We start from the raw sequence: 6,061 nt of genomic DNA on the forward strand, positions 1-6,061 counted from the left end.
TATCAGAAGACATATAAGTACTAAGTAGTAGCTAATAAGGTAACCCGCTTTGTTAATCTGTTATCCTGTCTAGAGATCTATTTCCTAACTACAATTTGAACAGACTAACAGAATAGGTGACTGAAACTACCTACTGGATAAAGCTAAGTCTTCTATTTTTACAATCAATCCTATCCAAGATTATACTGATTTGAGAATAATATTAAATAAATAAACGACATATTCCATTCAAATGAAACCGAAACCGACATCATTCTAGGAATAGATGATCACATTAATTCATTATATGTTAAATACCTTCAATTTTCATGAGCTATTAAATAACAAACTGCAAATAAAATGAATCGCTTGGTAAATGCACTTAACAATACGATTAAAAAGCGCTTTCAACTTAAAATCAAGATTCATTTTTGAGATTCTGATACTAGATCGACTCAAGATTCATCAAAACATTTTTTCATTAAATTAAATTTTTTACATGAACATTAATCAATCACCTTTTAAAATTATTTAAAAATAAGTGAATATAACTAAAAGGATTATAAAAATATATATTAATTTAGTAAAATCAATTCTTCCTTTATTCTCCCTCTGTCCTAATTATACTAAAGACTAAAAGTAAATCTCAGCAATCCACCACAGTACGGAATCTAATAATATTTTTTACCTTATTATTACTTCTTCATTTGTACATCAAAAACGCTTTCGAGGATTTTCCTTTGTTGTCAGTTGATCAAAAATTAAAAACTTTAAAATTGCTCATTAAAAATTTAAATTATCACATATACTGTGTGAAATACGCAGTCAAAAATTAAACATTCTTAATATAAATTTTATTTTAATTTCCTACACATGCCTGTGGCCAGCCATTACATACAGTACTGTACTAATGTTTTACGAATTTTATTTAATATTTACAAAATTGCTGCTATCTATAGCAGCTTTGATCAGAAAATCGTTATCAAACTCTGCCTGCAGATTAATCAAGCTGAATTTTTGTCTATATAATATTTTTCTAAAATGTTCAATTTTATCATTTTCTTTTGTATTTTCAATTATTTTTAAATTTGTTTCTAAATCGGTAATGGAATGTTTGTTATCTGTTAAATGGTCGGAAACATTAGAAAATCCTAACTTACCGTTTTTATAATGTCTAAAACGTTATGCAAACCTTGCCCTAAACGATCTATGTTTTCCCAATATAAATTATTAGAATCATAATCGTGGAATTATGATTATGATAATTTTAAATGTCTTATTATATGGCTGTTCGGCTTATATTTTTCATCATTATAAACTTTAAATAACATTATTAGTGTAAGAATATTTTATATAGATATTGTCACTGCCGTGTTTATTATTTATAGGTTTCAACGTTGGTGTACTTCTAGATTTTAACATTGTTTTTTACAAATTAATAAGGTGCTATATTCATTTTTTACTGTAATACTTTTTACGGTATTTATTTCTGTATCTAATTTTTCCTTGTTGTTCAGTGTGTAATGTGCCATTCTCTTTGGTATCGCTATTTTTTTGCAGATCACTAATTATAAAATGTATCTATTTTATAACGTATTTTTGTAAAGTTCAGAATTTAAGAGAAAGTTTTTACGGTAAAATTTCCGATTTTCACTTGCGAGATTCCTTGATATACGGTGTAAAATTATTTTTTTTAAACTTGACATATATTGTTTTTTTCCAATCGCCATAGTGCAGTCAAGAAAATGTTTTACTGTATAAACGTTTTATAAAAAACTTTATTTTAAATGACGGCCTTATATATTTACGTAAATTACTGTACGAGAATCTTACCTAGCAAGCTTGGTAAGTACATGTACTAAGATTAGGTCAGTGATTTGAATAGTGAACTAGCTTACAAACCCGGTGTTACTCGGAGGTCATAATTTCTTCATACGCTCATCCATTTCTTTTTTAAAAAAATTGTTACTAACTTTCCACAGCAAATATAAATCTTCTTTACATTCATTCTTGTTGAATTTAACCTTTCGAATATAGCATGTTTATTACCCAACAGTAGTACGGTTTCAATGAAAACGCGAGTTCGAAGAAAGAACTGTGTATTTTAATGTTTTGAAAGTGTATTTTAAACTTTCAAACAACATTCAGTAAAATTAATTTATGCGACCGTACAAATACGTACAATTTAGTCTATACTATTATATAAAGAGAAGAGGGTTTTTATTTGTTCGGGGTAAACAAAAAAACTACTCGATCAATCGCCACCAAATTTTCAATCATGTTTTTTGGCGTAACTGAGAAGGTTTATAGATATATTTCATCTCGAAAATTCTCTATGATATCTATAGCAGTGGAGCTTTGCCGGTTGAAGCAGAAAGTTGAATTGAATTTTAATGAACTGTGAGTCTCTATCACTGGGTGAGCTGGGTTTGAATTAATGATTCGAATAAATAATATAAAAAAAATAATAGAATTAAATAAAATAATATTAAATTGATTTAAAAATTTATGTTTAACAATAGTAGGCTGCCCGTGAGGCTAGAGTGCTGAGGTATGCGAGCACCTCGTGGGAGGCTGGGCCGATCATCAACATCGACTTGTAACAAACGGGGCGCCGTGGGGTGTTGTCTTGGAAATTAAATGGGGTGCTTTTATAATATCTTTGCAAACAATGGTCCGAATTTCAAAATTCAAAGGGGATATTTGTTAGTAGGTTGAAGGTTATACATATTCAAAATTTGTCTGTTTGATATCGCATCACGCGAGAACAAACTTTTTCTTGATTACTTTCAAATTTTCAGGATAAATTCGTGTTATTCCTGGAAAGGTTTTAAGCCATCGACCGAGGCCCTAACTCCCTTGAAGGTTAAGATATTAAAAATATTCACTATTTCTTCGCTCCCAAGGAAGGTAAAGTTGTGAAAGATATTCGTTAAGGAAAAATAATTTAATCCTTTTTACTTAATTATTATATGTGCCACTGGGGCTAAGAAATAAGTTATGAATTTTTCGTCGTCAAAAATGTATGTACTTTAGTTATCATAGTTACTATTATTCTATCTTTTGTAATTTAGTTTCTTTTTCGAATTTCTACAAAGCCTGAATACTGTAATTATTATTTATCAATATTATTCTCACAACCGTGAGGATAACGTACAATGCGGGGGTCCAGGGGGTAAAGCCCTCTGAGCAGATGGGAATGGCGAGCGAAGCGAGCTCTGCGGCCGTAGGGTGGACTCCTTGGCCCTGGATGGCTCCGAGGAGCTACTGAGTTGGCTCGGGGATTTGCCTGAGCTGACCTGAGCCCCGAGGGTCCAGGTTCTGGCTAGACGGGCCGACTAGTTTAATTATATATTTTTTATATTTAATTTAATTAATTAATCCTGTCGTGAGCTTCGAGAAAGAATCTATAAACTACCGTAAGTTGTATACGAAGACACATACAAATGTACAAGGTAAAAATAATTAATGCAACTATACAAATACATACAAAATGTATAATCAACAATCAAATTAAGACAGCTTTCAAACTACAACTCGACAGATTTAAAGGCCGCAACAAATTAGACTGATTCATGCTTGTTTGAAAGCAACATTTTTTGACTTTCCTTCTTGTTGATGCAATAATGTTAAAAAATATTCTAGAACGATCAAGAATGCTTCAAAATGTTTTAGAAACTTTTAGGAATTTCTATAAATTCCAAATTGTAAGTGTTTAAAAATATTCTAGAATATTCCAAACCTCTTTTTAATGTATTAGGCTTCTCACTCCTTACCACTCCCGCAAGGGTTGAGGTAGGGATGTCTATTGTTCACAATATTTTTGCTCAGTTAATAAGTAATAATTGTCCAAGTTCGGTTGAAATCGGTCCTGTGGTAAGGTAAGAGATGCGGAACATACACACACACACAGTTACTACAGAGACGTTATTTCATCTCTGTATAAATAAAATGATTTTTAAAACGATACAGCACGATATAGCCCGAAGTTCGCCGGATTATATGGATTTACATTCTTCTCAAGGTTATGTTGGTGCGCTTGTGATATGACTATTATATCCCGCATTTGTCATTCGATCAGTCAATATTTTCCTTTCAAATTTCGGAAAAACATCCGTTTGCTTGAAAAGGTAAAGGTGAACGTTAAAGGCTCTAAAAGCAGTTATTTTTTACAAACAGTTCGATAAGCAGGTTATGGAAATCGTGTAATTTGTGCTGAACCATCTGATTAGCTGTCACTTCCGCGATCTTATTCATAAATGATTGATAATCGGTCATTATCGGCTGTTATTGATACGACTGCTTTCAAATAATTAATTAATAAAAGACTATCGCAGTCCTTCATTAGTCGATCGACCCAAATCGTAAGTCGGTTGTGTAGATTTATAAATAATAATTATTAGGATAGTGTTGCGATTTATTATTTTTTCTTTAAGGACGTAAAATGCTTATATATTTATAAAATATATAAAATAAAGTCTTGTTATATTTTTATAAAATCCAAATAGTAAAAGAAAATGTTAAAAAGAGAAGTTCATAATGTCTTTTTTAGAGTACGTCTTGATCCGTGCTAAAAAAATTATAAAAACCCTTAAAATATTGTCGCACGATTTTCCGATCGTAATATATTTAAATTTAATATTCTTTTATTAATTCCGTAATAGCTAAAATGCAGTCATAGTTATTTATAATTCGACTTATTTTTTAATAAATTAATGTAATGCGTTTAACTCTCGTTTAATAATCGTATGTCGAACTCGAGCTCAAGAATCTGCCGCTCACGCAGAACTAAGATGACAACAACAAGCGAGGTGACAATGTGCTTTGAGGGCTGGTGAAACAACTTCTCAGAGACAAGAATGGTTAGATGAGCAAGCTGAACACCAAGCTACCTTAAGAGCAGCTGAAACGCCAATTCAAACACAAATTCATTTAGAAAGACAAGCTGAACAGCAGGCAGCTATAAGAGCGAGAGAAACTCCAGAACAATCTCAGGCGAGAAGAATCGTTCATGCAGAAATGCAAATCGCGCGCCGTTGAAAATTTAATGCGTAAAAATTGGTCTGTATTTAATAATTCTGGATTTCAATATGATCCTTCACTTGTATACCATAAGCGTTCTTTAATTGGCATTGGCTCAATGAATAGAAAATGTCAGCATTGCGATGCTTTGAAATGGAAAGATGAAACTGCTGGAATGTGCTGTTTCAGTGGTAAAGTTTCACTTCCTTTACTTGGTGAACTAGAGGAGCCTTTGAAAATTCTATATTTAAGTGTTACAGATGAGTCGAAGCAATTTTTGAGTAAAATCAGAAAGTATAACTCTTGCTTCCAAATGACATCCTTTGGAGTAGATAAAGTGATAAGAATGCCCGGATTTTCACAAACTTTTACTGTACAAGGACCGATATATCATCAAATTGGATTGCTTTTTCCAGCAGATAATGAACAGCATAAATTTTTGCAGGTGATGAAGAAAATGAAGTAAACCGTCGTTGTCAGTATATTGAAGGAGTCGAAAGAGGTACAGTATTGAAAATTCAACATATGTTACACAGCCACAATTTGTTGGTAAATACCTTTAAAAGTGCAATAGAAAACTGGCCTCCAGATAATTACATAGTAGTCATTCATGCTGATCGGACTGCATGTGGCGAACATGAGAGGCGTTATAATACGCCGATGATCAATGAAGTTGCTGTTTTGGTTACTGGTGACCCACGTTCTCCACAAGACATAGTGTTATGAGCACATGATAATACGCTGAAATGCGCAGCTGATACTCATAAATTTTATGATGCTTTGCAGTACCCATTAATTTTCAGTAAATTTGAGCCAGGATATCATTTCAATATTCCAGTCATTAATCCAACAACAAGACAGCCAGTTCCCAATAAAACAGTTTCCTGCATGGATTTTTACGCGTATCATGATGCTTCGAGAGCACGACTTCAATCTCCTTTTGCGGACAAGGCAACTCTTTCATCAATTCTTGGTAGATATGTATATTAAAATAGAAAGCGAACGCCTTATTCGTTACATTTCTATAAACCAGACAAAATTACAAGCTGAAAATTACATT

The sequence above is a fragment of the Lycorma delicatula genome, chromosome 4, assembly GCF_047948215.1.
Source record: "Lycorma delicatula isolate Av1 chromosome 4, ASM4794821v1, whole genome shotgun sequence".
Classification (NCBI taxonomy): domain Eukaryota; kingdom Metazoa; phylum Arthropoda; class Insecta; order Hemiptera; family Fulgoridae; genus Lycorma; species Lycorma delicatula.